The sequence below is a fragment of the Euphorbia lathyris genome, chromosome 5 (assembly GCF_963576675.1).
Source record: "Euphorbia lathyris chromosome 5, ddEupLath1.1, whole genome shotgun sequence".
Classification (NCBI taxonomy): Eukaryota; Viridiplantae; Streptophyta; class Magnoliopsida; order Malpighiales; family Euphorbiaceae; genus Euphorbia; species Euphorbia lathyris.
This window is the reverse complement of record NC_088914.1, coordinates 3707964-3727608: the sequence shown is the minus strand read 5'-3', so window position 1 is coordinate 3727608 and position 19645 is coordinate 3707964.

Sequence of the window (19645 nt, the reverse complement as noted above, 5' to 3'; positions counted from 1 at the left end):
GGCTTCATTGCTTGGATGAAGACGAGGCTTCATTGCTTGGATGAAGACGAGGCTTCATTGTTTTGATGAAGACGAGGCTTCATTATTTGGATGAAGACGAGGCTTCATTATCTTGGATGAAGACGAGGCTTCATTATCTTGGATGAAGACGAGGCTTCATTATCTATGTATTTATATTAAAAAATCTAAAAAAAAGCAACACAAATCGTTATTGGTGGATATCACCGGAGACAGTGGATACCGGAACGACAATGAATGGAGGCCGACGGTGATGGAGCATGGTGGTGATGGAGATCGGTGGAGATGGTGTTCTTGGTTTCTGCTTTGTGGGTAGTTTTTTTTTACAGAAAAATGCTCAAAATAAAATTATTTATTTAAGTGACAGGTGTCGAAATATAAATGGAAGGTCTTTATATGATTTGGAGAGCCGGGTGCCTAATATAAATTCCCCTAATGGTGACACATATGATGTTGAAAGTGAAAGAAAGTTGTCATTGTAAATATCCGGTTCTAGTTCAGTTCGGTTTAAATCGCATACCAAACTGTATCAATTGAATTCGATTTTTCAGTTCAGTTTTTTTTTACATTTCGATATCGGTTTTAATTTTAGGTGCATTTTGGTATTCGATTTGGTCTGGTCAAATCGTCACAAAAAATATGTATTATTTTTATGATTTCTTTGATAAAAAACGTAAATTTTAATATTTTCGACTCGTAATTCCATTTCTGGGGTTCTCGGACTGTCATCCATTATTTTCATAATTTCAATTATTGTTATTCGGGTTTATGATTTTGGAGAGAGAATTTTCAGTTTTTGATCAAAATTATGTAAAGGGCAAAAAAGTCTAAATAGGGATGGTGATAAGTAAAATGGGGGCGATATTTAGCAATCCACTAAATTTAATTTAATGAGGAAATGTAATGATTTTTATTTGTTGTTTTTTTTTTATCTTTTTTAACTTAATTTTGTTTAAAATCGAACCGGATCAATTATTTTGGTTTGATTATATTTTGATTTATCTAATATTCGGTTCGGTATCGGTATCAACTTGATAACTTGTGGAAAAACTCTTGATCGGAGCACTTCCCTGTGAGGCGCCGTTGGGATCGGCCGGGGACACTCCGATGCCAAAGTCAGTAATATTTCTGAGAATAAACTGTAAGCACAAAAGTAGAGAATCAGTAAGTGTACCTTTGAGCCTAGGAAGCTGGGGTATTTATATAGGTTTTTGTAACCTTCAGCATTAATGGGGAAGCAGGTGAAGAGTCGTGTCATTACTCGTCTTTAATTGCTATCAATTCTCCATTAATCCCAGTATTTAGCATTGAAACCCTCAGAATTGAGGTATTCGAACAGTCAAGTCTTTATTCCCCTTTAATGGCTATTAATTTCCATTTAATTGTATTTATTCCCATTCATGGATGGTAATAAAGGCGTCTTTTCGTATTCTTTGATCCGTCAAGGCGTATGTACGCTCTCCTTGAGAGCTATGGCTGGTCTCCGCTACTCGCTCTCATCGGGCGTATCTCGTTATGGCGTATCTCGCCATGGTCCACGTGGCGTGGCATAATGCTAGAGACTCCTTCCTTTTCCTCATTATTTGCATATTCGCCCCTGCATTAATTATCATTAATTCCACATTAATCATGCATAAATATCTCTTTTAGAAGGAATAATGGTTTGCCATTATTTCTATTAATTTTCCCTTATTCCTTATTCAAGAATAATTTGAGCTGTTATCAGAAGCCCCCCTAAAGGTATAAAAAGCTCTTTTAGGGCTGTCTAAATGGTGTTTTATTTTTCCATCTTGGAGGAAAGTGGACCCGCCCTAGATGGGATCATATATGGATATGATGCACTTTTAGGGGTTTTTTCTTCTTCGTGAATAGGTGGTCAGCTGTATCCATTGTTAGCCTCTAGGGGATTTTTGAGAGTTATATTTCTTTTAGAAATGGAATAACCCGCCCTTTATGGGACCATTTGTTCCTACCGCATAGGATTATGATTCGCCTTAGGGACTTTTTTTTTCTTCAGTTCTGCCATATTGAGGAGAATGACCCAACCTTAGGGATCAGTAAGAATGATCAACCATTTAGGGACTTTTGTGCATTTTGTGGAGGGTTTTGGCACTCTAGGCACTTGCATTTTTAGCCTTTACTCATTTTCCAAAGTGTTTTTACTTTGCATTTATGAAGGCGAGACTTCGTTATTTCTATGATGAAGACGTGAATTCATTACTTTGATGAAGACGAGGCTTCATTATTTGGAGATGAAGACGAGGCTTCATTACTTGGATGAAGATGAGGCTTCATTGCTTGGATGAAGACGAGGCTTCATTGCTTGGATGAAGACGAGGCTTCATTGTTTTGATGAAGACGAGGCTTCATTATTTGGATGAAGACGAGGCTTCATTATCTTGGATGAAGACGAGGCTTCATTATCTTGGATGAAGACGAGGCTTCATTATTTAGAGATGAAGACGAGGCTTCATTATTTGGAGATGAAGACGAGACTTCATTAGTTTGATGAAGACGAGGCTTAATTGTTGGATGAAGACGAGGCTTCATTACTTTGATGAAGACGAGGCTTCATTATTTTGGATGAAGACGAGGCTTCATTATCTTGGATGAAGACGAGGCTTCATTATTTAGAGATGAAGACGAGGCTTCATTATTTAGAGATGAAGACAAGGCTTCATTATTTGGAGATGAAGACGAGGCTTCATTACTTTGATGAAGACGAGGCTTCATTGTTTTGGATGAAGACGAGGCTTCATTATTTAGAGATGAAGACGAGGCTTCATTATTTAGAGATGAAGACGAGGCTTCATTATTTGGAGATGAAGACGAGGCTTTATTGTTGGATGAAGATGAGGCTTCATTATTTAGAGATGAAGACGAGGCTTCATTATTTGGATGAACCCTTTTCTTTCCAGAACTATTTTTACTAATGCATTATATCTTTTAGCAAGTAACTTTTTAGAATCTGGTTTAGGATTTCTCCGATTGATTAGGGTAGGTGGCCAGCCGTACCCTAATGTGTGAACCTTTGTGAAGGTTAGAAGCTTTTATTCCTGGTGAGGAAGTTAAGCTGCCTTAGGCGATCGATTTGCTTCCTATCTTTGAGGTGAATCGATCCGCCGCCAGGTCTTGAGACTCTTCTTTGGGAAGAGTATTTGAGAGTGTAAAGTTCTCACGTCTGAGAAATGTTTTAACTCTGTCTCTGACGACGATCAATCGTTTCCTATCTTTGAGGTAGATCGATCCGCCGCTGAGATTATTGTTCTCCTATCTTTGAGGAGAAAGTTTAGGGTGTAATTTTCTCATGTTTGAGATAATTTTAACCCGCTTTTGATGGTGACCAATGTTTTTCCTATCTTTGAGGAGAGAGTTGAGCTCATTTGAAAGCTCTTGAGGGTATGTGGTTCTTATCTTTGTGGAAAGGGGATCCGCCCGTGATGGGGATCAATTGTCCTATCTTTGAGGTAATTGATCCGCCTGTGGAACTTTTCATTCGCCAGCCATTGGGCGTATATCACCTCTTTGATTACATCTGCCTTCTTCAGCTTTGCTATTTCTTCTTCTATAGAATTTGGAAAGATATAGAACAAAAATAGGCAAATGAATATAAGAAGTATGGTAAGAAATAAGAAATTATAAAATATAGGATACGATAACAGTTTAATGCACATATAAGAATACGTAAAAATACTGATTTTTAGGCCTATGGTTCCGTCTTTTCTGAGCAACTAGAACCGCATCCTCAATGATGTTTAACTTATGAGTAATCACATCTGGGCTTACTCCTGTGGGGATCTCATTCTCCTATGCAAATAGGCTTTCAGACTCAATGAGAACTTTCGTAACATCCTCCTCGATCTCAGGTTTTAATCTTTTGGCGATCCGCACCCGCTTTCCATCAGCAATAAGGAGCGTTTCTGTGTCGCCCAAAGCTGTAGTGACAAGTTCATCTTCCTCACCTTCGTCATCTTTGAATAGTGGGCGGATCGATAGTGACGCCGAGTAGGTCTCTTGAGCCACCTTTTGGTTTCCACTAATCATTACTCCTCCTTTGCTGGTGGGAATGTACATTGCCAGACGGCGGATGGAAATTAGGGCTGCAACCTCTGAGATGAACGGTCGCCTAAGAATGATGTTATAAGCTGATTGTCCATTCATAATAGAGAACTCCAGATCACCAATCCACGCTTGATCATCATCCGCCAGCTTGCATTCCAAAGTTACCTGGTCCTTGGTCCGGATAGTGTGACCTGTCACTCCCATGATGTCAACAATGGTTTTTTCTATTTGGATCGGATCAACCTTTAGTTTGGAGAATGCACCTATGGTGATGACATTGCAAGAACTGCCCGTGTCTACCATTACTCGCTTCATTTCATCTCCCATCCTTCAATTGTCAACGCATCTGTATGTGGAGAGATTACTGGACCTGTTTCTGCAAAAGGGGCAATTGAGGGATGTTTTATTCAGAACGGATATTTTTGCTTTTTCCACGGGTGGCTGATACACTGGTCCATCTGCTATGACATCAATGACACTTTTGAATTTCTTTTTGGGATCTGTCTTCTGCTTGTCGTCTTGTTATTTGTTATTCTGGACAAAGCTATCTAGTTTGCCAGCTCCCAGCAAGCTTCAGTGTGGTGGCCAACTTGTAGTACGCTTTGGCATTTCTTCCAACGGTTACATGCTCCCCTTATTTGGGTTCGGGATATGTAATGTCCCGCTTATATTGATTCTTTTCTTTTATATTGTGGCAAGTTGGAAGCTTTAATCATTTTTTTCACCTCGTACCCCATGATTCGCGCTGTGAATGGCGAATTCCTGTTAACTGGATGGCGTATCTTTCTGCATTGTTCTCTTGTCTATCCAGAGCAGCATGCACTCACCTTTCAATCTCATCATTCGTGTGTTCAATGTTGAATCATGATGGTGAAGCCGGCTCTTGATCTTGATCTCGATCATGTTGAGGTTATGCTTGGAGCTATGGTTTAACGCAGATGGATGTTGTCACAACCGTGGGAGCCATTTTATCTAGCTTCGAATATCTTATCTCCGCATCCTTCAAAATTTTGCTAACATAATAGATGGAGAACTGCTGACTTTCTTCTTCTTGAATAACCACGGTGCACATAGCTTTATCCATGACAGATTGATACAAATGCAGGTCTCCCCTTCAGATTGGTCTGCTCATCAAGGGTGGTTCTGCTAGGAATTGTTTTATACCTTGATATGCTTGTTGACAATCTTTCTAGTACGATGATCCGCCCGTTCAACCTCTGGATCTTTCTCACCCATAGTGGGGCTTTCATTTAGGCGCTCTTTTCACCTTTTTCCTCGCATGGCTTTTATTTAGGCGCTCTTTTCACCTTTTTCCTCATAGGGCTTTTTACTTTATCTGGATTTGCTCTAACTCCTTTTTTGCTAATGACATAGTCAAGGAATTTTTCTGAAGTGACTCTGAATATACACTTCTCTGGATTGAGCTTTATTTTTCATACTAGTGTTTGGCACTGGTTGCATTATTAGCAATTCCCTTGTACCTGTGGGTTAGCACTGAAAGAACTCCAGAAGTGGGGCATACCCTGTCCATTATTAAAAGATTGTGGTAAGGCATAAAAGCTATATTCACTTACCTTGGGGATCAATGGCTTGATCCACGGAACATACTTCATAGCAAAAGACTGTTTGCATTAACCTTGTGGGCAAATATCATGTATAATGCAATGTCTCTTTATGGAATTTTTAGTTCATCTTGGAATCAATTTAGTAATTCCTTTACGTTGGTCCCTGACTCTAGAATGAACTTAGTCAAAGGATAAAACCGAGTAAATATTATATGTCAAACAAATTCATAATAGAATTTTATTCATGCTTGTGTTAATAATACCACATATAACGGTCATAACCATAAAGATTACTACTGCACATAAATATCATAATGAATTCTTAATAAATAACCATAATGAGAATGGTTTAAGAACAATGTCCTTTTGTATTTCAATGCGCATTAATATCCAAGATAGCATATTTATTTTAAACATCGTAAAAGTTATGACATTCTATATTGGGTAAGATATCTTATATAGTTGCTATTTACTTGCAATTAATATTGTGCATCCATGCATTAATGACATTCAGAGATCATTAAGGCCTCATTTGAATGAGGTATTATTAAAGTAAGGTAAGTGATGATTTAATAATGTAGTTATATATAAAATTACTCTTATATCATTTCATTTGTATAAATAAAATAAAATACAAAGGGTAATTTTGGAAGAAAAATACATGTACCATGATTCTCCTCCAATTCGGGGTGTAAGAAAAATTACTCAAAATTCACCCTCACATACCTTCATATACCAGTATCCAAACAATCTCTAAAAAACTCTCATGTATATCCTAAGAACTTCGCATAAATTAATGTTCTGATCCGAAACCGACACTTGCACTATTTTGTAGTTAGCTCAGGACATGAAAGTTTTGTTTATCCAATTTGGTAATTCATCAGCCCATAATGGCCTTAATAGTTAGGGACAATTACAGGATAATTACAAATAGACTCAATATTTTCAAGTCTCTTGTGTTGGTAACAGAAATTCTAACAATGTCAAATAAACATTTTTTATATGAATAGACACATCCTTGTAAAAAAAGGAATGAAATAACTGTTTGACAAAACAATATTCAAAAATATGAATTTCTGATATTAAAAGTACTATATAGGAGAAAAGCCATATATAGATGGTGAATTGTACAAGGAAAAACCAAATATGATTTTTTTATAATTTCTTCTAATAGTTATATGCATGTTCATCCAAAAGACCGACCAGATCTAAATCATTTGTAATTACATGAGCCCTTTTATGATATTTTACTATCAAATGACAAAATCACATTGAATGGATGATTTTTTTTTTTGTAAATCCCAAGATTACGGGTCTTATACATGCGTTTGTACTAATTCAATGATAATATCATATTACACTTGTCATGCATAAAAATATGAGGGCATAGTAAGCATGCAAGATTTAATGAAAGATTTGTGTCTATGACTTCATCTTTCACAGTTTATTAGATTTATCATAATAACATGTAATGATATTCATAGCACTTTATAAGAGTGAGGGATCTCAATTTTCTTTAATTAAAAATGGAATAAGAAAGGGGAGGAAACTTATCTTTTCATCATAAAATTCCAGATTTAATGTAAAAAACTCTTTCCCACCAATATATGGAGAACTGTATCTTTGGATAGATTTGTTGTACTGATTGAGCCAAAGTTTGAGATTGTGATTTCTATTCTATTGACTCCATTGTTTTGTTCTTTGTGAAACTCTATACAATCAAGATTTTGTGATCTTCTGTTTGTTAGAGATCCACGCTCACCGCACCAATTGATAACTTGTGGAAAAATCCTTGATCGGAGCACTTCCCTGTGAGGCGCCGTTGGGATCGGCCAGGGACACTCCGATGCCAAAGTCAGTAATATTTCTGAGAATAAACTGTAAGCACAAAAGTAGAGAATCACTAAGTGTACCTTTGATCCTAGGAAGCTGGGGTATTTATATAGGTTTTTGTAACCTTCAGCATTAATGGGGAAGCAGGTGAAGAGTCGTGTCATTACTCGTCTTTAATTGCTATCAATTCTCCATTAATCCCAGTATTTAGCATTGAAACCCTCAGAGTTGAGGTATTCGAACAGTCAAGTCTTTATTCCCCTTTAATGGCTATTAATTGCCATTTAATTGTATTTATTCCCATTCAAGGATGGTAATAAAGGCGCCTTTTCGTATTCTTTGATCCGTCAAGGCGTATGTACGCTCTCCTTGAGAGCTATGGCGGGTCTCCGCTACTCGCTCTCATCGGGCGTATCTCGTTATGGCGTATCTCGCCATGGTCCACGTGGCGTGGCATAATGCTAGAGACTCCTTCCTTTTCCTCATTATTTGCATATTCTCCCCTGCATTAATTATCATTAATTCCACATTAATCATGCATAAATATCTCTTTTAGAAGGAATAATGGTTTGCCATTATTTCTATTAATTTTCCCTTATTCCTTATTCAAGAATAATTTGAGCTGTTATCATAACTATTTTGATCATTTCGGTATCGACATCAGTTATTTTGATCATGTCGGTATTAGATTTTTTTTGGTTAGGTTCGGTTTTAAACCGATATCCACCCCTAGGTTAGGGTAGAACTGTCCATGGCCGGGTTGGACGGAAATCGGGTCGAACCTAATGAGTTTTTATATCAAAAATACTAAGTACAAGCCTAGCTCAGCTCAGTCCTCTATTAATTTAGGCGAGCTCGAGCAGGGCTAGGCTTAAGGTTTAAAAAAACAAATCTCAATCCACCTAAAAAAATATACATAAGTTTTAATTATTAAAAAAATAATATTTTAATATATAAATTCACTAATTAATATTAAATAGGATGACCTAACTAGGCCTGACCGTGCTAACTTTATCAATTCCAAACCCACCATAAAAATAGGCATGTTTTAATGGACCTCAGCCGGAGTAGGCTTAAGGTCGATTTTCCTTGTCTAAGCTGACCCAAATACATGGGGTTGGACCGGACGGGTATCCAGGCTCGTGGATAGGTAATAATCTGTGAGATTGTGTTACACTATGTACATTTATGAAAGGAGTTCTTGTCTTTTATATTATAGTGGAAACTTATAGTATAATTAGGAGAAAAATGGCTCGGATTCTAAGAATGAACTCCAAAATTGGCAAATTTTCTTATTTAATGCCGCTGTCTACGCACGCTAAGAACTCCTAAATAGTATGCAATGAGGAACCTTATTTCGAGAAGGAAGAAACTGCCAAAAGCACAAGCTGGACGTCCGAGTGAAGGGGAGAATCTAGGTAAGCCTTTTAACCCGAGCTGCCAAATATTCACATTTGTTATAAGGTGGTGAAAAAAGGGAGAAAATATGTTGTCCTCATTTCAGTGTCTCTTTCCATGTCTCTCACGAAAAAAAATAGTCCTTTTTTAATGCGTGGATCCTCCTAGCGATTAAAATATATTATTTTAATTAAATGGAGTTCACTTTTTTTGTAAGAGGAACATGGAAGAGACACTGAAATAGGGACAACAGAAGATCGTGTTCGGTTCGATTTTATAAACGAATCGAGTTTAAGCACGATAAAATTCGGTTGGAGAGTTCGTGAGGAGGCTCGATTATAAGTTTATGAATAATATAATGTTCATGAACACACTAGTAAGCAAACTTGGTTTGATTTTTTTTTATAATAAAAAAATGTAAAACAACTTAATTTTAAATAAAATTTAGTTTTCGATGTTTCAAAACTATATAATTTTGTGTTATTTTTTTCTAAATAAATGTAATTAATAAAAAAAATGTGTTCTTAGAGCATCTCCAACACTTCTCTTCAAACCATTGTATGGTCAAAATTAGCGAGAGAGGAACTCCAACAGAGTGACCTGGCTGGCTATTATTTTGGCGAGAGGTGTTTCACTCGCTTCTTTTACTGAGCTCTGTTCACTCTCTATTTCTATTGTTTAATATTAAATTCTGTCTCTTGATTACTTTCTTTCTCTGTTGTATACAAGAACGGTCCGCACTAGAGCTCTACAAGAACGGTCTGCACCAGAGCTCCATCTTCCCTGACGGTCGAAAATTGGAAAAGTTGCCGAGAGGCTTGGTCACAACAGATTGCAATCGATAAAGGTTAGGGTTTTTCTTGGATTATTACTAATTTTTGGGATTTATTTTACTGCTCAATTAATTTTTGGGTTTTTGAAGAGATTCAGTTGGACAAGGGTACCAAGTTCACAGCGGAGGATATAATGCAATCCATCGATTGATTTTAATTTCAATTTTGAAAAACTAAGGTGATGTTTTTTGTTTTAAATTAGTCACAGGATGCTTTTTGAGAGTTCTTTTATATTATTCTTAGCTTTCTGAATTTGATGAGAGTGTTTCTTATATTTGCCTTTCTTTTTGGTAATGATATCTCATTTTTAGTTGCTTCTCTTGTTAAATTGCATGATAAACTACAATTTAAGTTAGTAGTTGGAATTTTGCATTTAGTCTGTTGAAGATGTGAGCTGTTCTTGGATTGCAAGATGTGTCTTATTCTGGTATGTTATTAGGTCGGGCATTGCACTGATTCTGCTAACTTGGACACTTGTGAAATCGCATCTGCTGAGTATTTTCAGAATTGAAAGTAAAGTGAATTGCTTATTGTAGATTATAATCTGTGCTAATATGATGAATTTGTGTGTTGGTTTTATCTAAACTGATTCATGCTTAGATTTGTTTGATTCTAAAACATGAAAATGTCCAAGAGAACTGTGATACTTGTCACTCGTTATTTCTGTTGTTGCAATATCCAGGAGAACTGTGATACTTGTGACTTGCATTTTTACTAAAAGTTAATAAAATTTGAGTGAAAATTTTATTTTCACTTAAATCTAACGGGTAAAGGCTTCTACTGGGACATTTGATCAAGCATACTTGTGGCTAATGTATTGGGGGTGGTCTAGAACATCAATGTTCATAGATTTCATCCGACATTCTGAAAATATAGTTCTATACAATGAATACTACTATACTAGTGTACAGATTGGTGATGGTGTTTTAATCGAACGAGAAACAAGAAAAGAAGCGAGGGAAACGGAAAAGGAAGCGAGAGAAAAAGACAAGGAAGAACGAGAACGAAGAAAGGAAGAGCGGGAAGAAATGCTTTATGAAGAACGAATATTATCTACTGATACTACTAACATGGATGCAGATCAAGTTGAATATTTTAGTTCTCTCAAAGCTTCCATTATGAAAAAAAGACGCATTAGAGGATTTCAATTGTAAACTACTATCTTTATTATTAGAAACACTAGTAAAAAAACATCAAACTTACTAGAGCACTCGATAATTCAACCATGAACTTTCCATATGTGCTCAATAAGATCATTTTGGAGTTGAATATGAGCTTGTTTGTCTCGAATTTGATGATGTATCTGTATGAACTCCATAATTTCTTTTGTGCAATTGTGAGACACAGAAATTGTTGGAGTTTCAGCAACTGTATCATAATTGAAATCTGCATGACTTATTTCCCGTTCATCTTCAACAATCATGTTGTGCAATATTATACAAGCCATCATAATATGTTTCATTGTTTCGACATCCCAAAAATGCGATGGTCCACGCACTATTGCAAATCGGGCTTGTAGCACTCCAAATGCCCGTTCAACGTCCTTTCTAGCAGACTCTAGTACAGTTGCAAAAAGTTTTCTTTTATTTCCTTGAGGCGATGCAATAGTTTTGACAAAAGTAGGCCATGAAGGATATATACCATCAGCGAGATAATAACTCATGCTATATTTATGTCCATTAATGGTATATCTTACCTGAGGTCCACGACCTTCTGCTAAATCTGCAAATACATGTGATCGATCCAATACATTGATGTCGTTTAGCGATCCTGGTAAACCAAAAAAAGCATGCCATATCCAAAGATCATATGAAGCTATTGCTTCTAAAATAATGGTTGGTTCATGAACATGACATGTGTACATTCCATGCCAGGCAGTTGGACAATTTTTCCACTTCCAGTGCATGCAATCAATACTGCCTAGCATACCTAGAAAGCCACGCTGCTCAGCAGAAACCATTAACTTTGCAATATCGTTATCATTAGGTCGTCTCAAGTATTCATTGCCAAATACTTCAACGACTCCTTTCACAAATCTTCGAAGGCTCTCTATTGTCGTGCTTTCGCCGATTCTAACATAATCATCCACAGCATCTGTAGGTATTCTATACGCAAGCATCCTCATTACAGCTGTTATTTTTTGTAGTGAGGATAAGCCAAGAACTCCTACGGCATTAGCTTTTTGAACAAAATATCGATCATGTGCTTCCACAACTGCTTGGATTCATGAAAATAGTGATCGACGCATTCGAAACCTTCTACGAAAAAATGACTCGGGGTATGTAGGATTGTTGGAGAAATAATCACGAAAAAGTCTATCATGACCTTCAGCTCTATTACGATCAATGATGCGATGATGCATTACTGATCCACCATGGTATGTTTCATGATTTTGACGCCTACGTCGACGACGTTCCACAGCAGCTATAGCAATATTCATTGTTGTTTCATCTTCTTCCTCTTCCGCATCAAGCATTTCAATCATTATTCGTATGTTGTTAGACATGACAACTTGTATATAATGACTCAAATTAAAGTGGTGATGAGTTTAATTGTTTCACCAAATGTATCATCTATTTATAAAATCAAAATATAGCCGTTGGAATATGACCGTTAAAATATAGCCGTTGGAATATAACATTTAAAAATAATCTCATTAAAGTTTATGAGTAAAATAATGAAATAGAGAGTTGGATAACTAGTAGTGTTGGAGCGCACACACATTTTGAGAAAGTTAAATTTAGCTTTGTAATATTTTATAATATTTTAAAGAGTCATTTGGCTAGTGGTGTTGGAGATGCTCTTATATATTATAGTCAATCCTCTAATTTTAAGGTATATTTTAGAATGAATTAGGTCTTTGTTTATAAGATGTTCACAAACGAATTTTATAAATAGAATTAACGAACTCATCGCGAGCAGCTCATAAACATCATGTTAGCTGTTACTGTGAATTTTGGAGAAGTAAAAGTTATTTTATTGTGTCTTTAAATTAAAAGGAAAGTAAATTATCATCAAGAACTAGGGATGGCAACGGGTAGTGTATCCACGGGTACCCGGTGTCAAAGGGCCTACCGTCGGGGCCCGTGCGGCGCTTACTTGTCTCCCCAGAAGTAAGCCAGCCAAGGGAACTAGATCACTCTAGCTGCAAAGATCACACGCAAGGGTTAGATAGGAACCACATATAGTGAATATAATAGCATACATACGATACCAACATAAGGGCAACCATCTCAATCATGCACACACAGGGATAACATATAGAACACTCAAGAAGGAACAATACACGGATGATGTTATTCATAGATAAGCAAGAGTGTTACACCACGGGTCCCATCTCGTAGTAGTAGGGGGGCAACTACTAGAGATGGTAGACTACCAACAACCGAGTGACTGTCCAGTATGACAGGTCACTCCCCCCTATAGTGTTTCTTATGCCAACTCGAGTCCTACCGCCAATGGCTATTATAAAGCTCCCCACAACACAATAGAGTAAGTCTCTCCCCATTGTTACATAGTTTGATTACAAAGATAATCCCCCCCTTACACTCTCCCCCACTCAGAGGTTCGACGTCCCTGTCGAACGGGTTTTGATGAAGTCTTCAATCTTTTGTTGGAAAGGTTGGAGGTCAGTTGCTTTCTCCCAGCTTGTTTCTTCTATTCCTTGAGCTTTCCACTTGACAAGGTACTCTGTGTGAGGGCGGCGGTGACATGCCGTTGCTGTGCGTTCGGCAAGGATTTCTTCCACTTCTTTGCTGGCAGGTGCTTTCTTTGTAATTGGAGGTCGCTTTGATTTGTTGCGCTGGTCGTCTACTGTGTCTGGGTGATACTCTTTCAAGTTGCTGACGTGGAACACTGGGTGGAATGACATCCACTGTGGGAGATCCAGTTTGTAGGCTACGAGTCCCACTTTAGCTAGGACCGGGAGGGGTCCCTCGTACTTCTTGACAAGTCTTCTATCTCTGTTCCGTAGGCAGCGAAGTTGTTCAGGTCGAAGTTTGAGCAGGACCATGTCTCCCACTTGGAACTCTTGTGGACGTCGGCTTGTATCCGCCCATTTCTTCATCCTCCTTGATGCCTTCGTCAAATGCGCCTTCGCGATCTCCTCGTTCTGCTTCCACTCTTTGGTGAATAGGTATGTTTTTGCATTTTTGCCTGTGTATGGAATGTCAACTGAGTGAGGCACCAGCGGCTGTTGACCTGTAACAATTTCAAAAGGTGATTTATTAGTAGCAGAACTTTTCTGGCTATTAAAGCAGAATTGCGCCACATCCAACAAGGAGGGCCAATTTCGTTGACTGGCATTGACAAAGTGTCAAAGGTACTCTTCTAGCATGCTGTTAAATCGCTCTGTTTGGCCATCAGTCTGAGGGTGATAACTAGTGGACATGTCGAGGCTCGACCCCAAGAGTCGGAATAATTCAGCCCAAAAAGTTCCCACAAACCGACCATCTCTGTCGCTGACAATACTCCTTGGGATTCCCCAATATTTGACTACATGCTTGAAGAAAGCCTGTACCGTCACTTCCGCAGTTGAGTTATGGGACGGGTGTGGGACGGGTATGGGATTAAAAATACTACCCGTCACGGGTATGGAAAGACCCCCCAAGGTACCCGCTACCCATTGCTCATTATCCTTATATAGAAAATATATTCATAAATGAGAATCCAACCCATGCTCTTCTACCTAAAATCAAGGAGCCTTACCACTTCGCCACTTTGCTGCTATTGCATACATTCAAGTCGTAATTGATTTATTATATTAATTTAGTTATTAATTATATAAAACAAAAACTCTAAAATTACACTGCCTCCACCACATTATTATTTCATTTGTTCATTACTCAAACTTCTTCCGCCTCCATTGCTCTCCTCCCTCACCGCTTCTCCATCACTCCATTGATTTGCTCACTGTCGACGCCGTCAACCATCACCATGTCGCCATCATCTCGTCGTCAGAGGCCCTCCACCCTTGGTTGTTACTTGCTTCGACTCACCGTGCCGCCATCATCATCGTGATTTTGGATGGTTTTTAAGGTTGATAGTTTTAGTTTGCCCTTAGAAAAAGCACGCAAGGCATACATACTTTACATATATTCTCTCCATTTTGTGTTTTTGTCTCTTTTTTATTTAAGTTTAATAATGGAAGAAATTCTGAAAGAGCAACAGCCTGCTATTGTTGTTATTGGTATAACTATTTGCCGTTCTTGGTTTTCATTTCTTTTTTTATGGATTTTTTATACTCTATGGATTTTTGATCTGGTTAATCTGATGTTCATATTTGATGTTCATTCCTCATATTATTTATGTAATTTCATTTCTGTTTTCTATTATTAATCATTATACGTTCATTCATGTTTTTATTATTAATGTAATTTATGATTTTGTTAAATTTTATAATATGGTGTTATTTTATATATTATTTTTTAACGGGTAAGGGTACCCGCGGGTACCCGTGGTATGGGATGTAAAAATGATACCCATTAGGATAATGGGACATATACAGGTAATTCAAAGATAAACGGGTAAGGGTATGGGAAGGACACTACCCGCGGATACCCTAACCATTGCCATCCCTATCAAGAACCTCGATTTGATCAAATAAATTAGGGTTATGCTATTCGTCGCCCCTATTTTCCTTACCGTCGCCTCCTGTTTGACATTTTTGCCCTTTTCATTTTTCATTCAAAAAAATGAAATTCTCTCAATCCCGAAGAACAAAACGAAGAAAAATCATGTTTCCAAAACAATGAAAAATACTTGAACATCTAAGTTTCGTATTAACCAATAATCTAAAATTTAACAAATTTAACTTGAAACGAACTTTTTTTTTCGTTGAATTTACTCTAAACGGGTAGCCCATACGGTCCGGTCCATGGACCGACCGCATGAACTACCAGTTTTTCCTAGGCAAAATCGGGTAGCCTACCCCTTTTTACCTAAGCAAAACGGGTAGGCTACCCAAGATCGGGTAGCCTACCCGTTTTGCCTAGGTAAAAAGGGGTAGGCTACCCGATTTTGCCTAGGCAAAACTGGTAGCCTACCCGTTTTCCTTTAGAAAAACGGATTTAGCTTTCTTTTTTAATTATAATAAATATTAAAAATTAATTATTTATTTATTGATTTGATAGAAAAAACGTATAGATAAATTATTGTTGGAAATAAAAAATACGGTATTGAAGTGTCCAATTAATTTTTATTTGGTAAATTATATTTATTTACCTTTTAGAACGTAAACTTAATTATACGTAAATTATGTATTGACTGGATAGAAAAAACGTATATATAAATTATTGATTGAAAATAAAAAATACGTAATAACGCGTGCAATTAATTTTTATTTGTTAATTTATATTTATTTATCTTTTAGAACGTAAATTCAATTATTGATAAATTATGTATTGATTGGATAGAAAAACATATAGATAAATTGGAAATAAAAAATACGTATTGAGGCGTCCAATTAATTTTTAATATTTATTATAATTAAAAAAAATCCGTTTTTCTAAAGGAAAACGGGTAGCCTACCAGTTTTGCCTAGGCAAAATCGGGTAGCCTACCCCTTTTTACCTAGGCAATAGGGTAGGCTACCCGAGCAAAATCGGGTAGCCTACCCGTTTTGCCTAGGTAAAAAGGGGTAGGCTACCCGATTTTGCCTAGGCAAAACTGGTAGTTCATGCGGTCGGTCCATGGACCGGACCGTATGGGCTACCCGTGTAGAGTAAATTCAACGAAAAAAAAAGTTCGTTTCAAGTTAAATTCGTTAAATTTCAGATTATTGGTTAATACGAAACTTAGATGTTCAAGTATTTTTCATTGTTTTGGAAACATGATTTTTCTTCGTTTTGTTCTTCGGGATTGAGAGAATTTCATTTTTTTGAATGAAAAATGAAAAGGGCAAAAATGTCAAACAGGAGGCGACGGTAATGAAAATAGGGGCGACGAATAGCAATCCACATAAATTATTATTAATATAAATAAAAAGGTTACAAATTCTTTTTTTTATTATTATTTTTTAATGCATGACCCATCACTAGTTGCTCTCAAGAAATACAGTGGCATATTCACATGATCGCATCAAATAAAAAGGTAGTATTGGGTAAATTACACATATAACCATTAAATTTTACTCAATTTTACGCTATAGTCACTAAACTTGAATCTGTGATATAAAAATCATTCCACTTTAGATATTCTAACATGATAGCCACTAAGCAACTTCATCTGCTGATAATTTAATTGAGAGACGTGTGGATTTAAGTCACATATGTTCATTATATGGTTCGGTTGAGAAAAGTTTTATGCATGTTTTATGTGGCTGCAATATTTCCATTCGAGTTTGGCAGATTGCAGAAATGGGAAGAATTCTAAACTGGAGATGTCACTTCTTCAAGGAGTGAGTGAGCTTTATTTTTAATACACTGTCTCTTGATTCTATTTGTGTGTGGATTATAGTCATTTGGGGTATTTGGACAGGTAGAAACAATTACATTTGGAATAATGTTAAGATGTCTCCAAGAGTGGTTTTCCAAATGGCTTGTCTCGATTTGAAGGAATGACAGGATGCACAAACATTGCATCATGGCATAAATTGTTCGACACAAAATTCATTAACACATAGATAGTGCACAGCGCCTAACCAGATTGACAAGTTAAATGTTGGTTTTTTCCTGATTCTCGGTCCTGGTTTGTTAGGGGTTGGAGTTGTGCTTTGTAATAGTGAAAGTCAATTCTGTGGTGCGTTTTTTAAGCTTCTCTCATACAACTATCAAGTCAGAGATGGAGAAGCAGTAGGTATAAGGAAAACGCTGAGTTGGTTAAAAAAATAAAGGTATGGGAAGATGTAAGATTGAATCGGATGTTGCTATAGTAGTTAATCATCTTAGGGAGGGACCTTTTAGATCTGCTTATGGTTTTATATTAGAAGAGTGCAAATCTCTGTTAGGTTCTTTAAATGACATTGGCGTCAATTTCGTTAGCCGTTATGCGAATAGTGTAGCCCATGAGCTTGCTCGGGCTGCCTAATCTATATCAGAACTGATGGAATGGTCCTTAAAACCTCCTGATTTTATTTGTTCTATATTGTATTCTGATTTTCATTAATGGAATTTTCTTTTTGCTTCAAAAGAAATTATTTAAAGTTTTCATATTGGATTATTTAAGTTTTGTTTGGTTAGAAGAGATAATTTAAATTTTTAGAGAGATATAACTCTAGAAATAATGACTTTGAAAAATAAAAAATGTGGTTTCGTGGTAAATATCGTTCTAAGCAACTTTAATTCTTGGATATTTCTATTTTAAAGTCGTTAACGGTCATTTGAGGTGTTAATTAAAGTTTAGTGACTATAATATTAGAAAATATAACATTGAGTGATTTTATATTACATTTTAAAGTTTAATGGTCATATCGAAAAATTGAGTAAAATTCAGTGGCCATGGGTGTAATTTACCCCGGATAATACAAAACATAGTTTTTTTTTTTTTTTTTGCTCTCAAAAAAAAAAAAAAAAAAGAAAACTAGCCTTTGTATTATTACTTTGTCCATCACTGGGGTTGGGTTTATTTAGATAGATTTGAGCTTAGATTTGAAATCAAATCAAATCCAACCCACATAAAATTTACTTTAAAACATATTTTTTAAATAATAAAAACTAACATTTATACTTAAAAATAAAAATAAATATTATATAATTAAAAGGCAAATGATATATACAACCCTAAGGGTTGTATATAAGCATTATTTTTTGATAGAAATTGGGACGAGACAGAACTAGGGCGGGGTGAGCACCCATGGCCCAAGGACTGGCAAACCCGCAATATATTAATAAAAGGAAAAAAGTGAATGTTTGAACAAGAGGAGAGGAAGGAAAACAATCAAAAAGAAGAGGGGAGGAGAAAAGTTTAGAGAAAATTAAGAGAAACGCAAATGTGAAATACTACAAATGTCATCATTGATAAACCTGTGGCAAAAATCAGGAGCGGAAGGCCACCAATTGATCATTGAAGAAGAGACTCCAAATTTTGTCAAAGCATCAGCAACTCTATTTCCTTCCCTAAAGATGTGAGAAAAGAGAATATTCATCCTAGAGCAAATATTGAGACAGTGCAACCATTCTTGTCGAATACTCCAAGGAACATCCATGGAACGATATCTAAACAGATTAACAACGTACATTGAGTCTGACTCAACCCAAAGCTGATGCCAATTTTTCTTCCAAGCGAGTTCAATTGCAAAAATAACGGCTCTCAATTCAGCCATATGCAAAAGAAGGAGGGGTAGAAAAAGCAAAACAACCTTTGGAAAAACCTCGATAGTTGCGAAAAATACCACCCGCTCCAGCCTCGCCAGGAGTGCCAAAAGCAGAGCCGTCCACATTGACTTTAACCTAGCCCGGAGGAGGTTTAAGCCAGTGGACCGAAATAATATTGGGAGCAGGAGGTGGCCTAAGAGAAGTAAGAAGACTGGATAAGATAACAGCATCTCTCGGTGAAGAGCAAAAACCTTTAGAAAAGGCAAAGGACTCGCGAATCATTCGAAATAGTTTGATCTTCGAGTGCTGAATAGAAGGAGAAACTTCCTTAAAGATTGCTTAATTCCGACAATGTCAGATTAACCAGATGCAAGTGATAGCGGCAACACGCCAGATTGTCGACACCTGGGAGCCAAAATGAATGCTACGGAGATTGCTAAAGAAGTGGATGAATTGGGAATGTCGAGGTAAAGAGCAGGCGAAATGAATCTCAAGGGCCCTCCAAAGAATTTGCAAAAGAGCAGCTAATGAATAAATGATTAATGGACTCAGCATCCCTGCCACAAAGAACACAGCAAGAGGCAATAGAGAATCCAAGGCGCTGCAGGAGATCATGATTCGGAACCGGTCCATACAAAACTCTCCAAAAAGTAAAGGAGCGAGAAGGGGGAGTGTGAGCATTCCA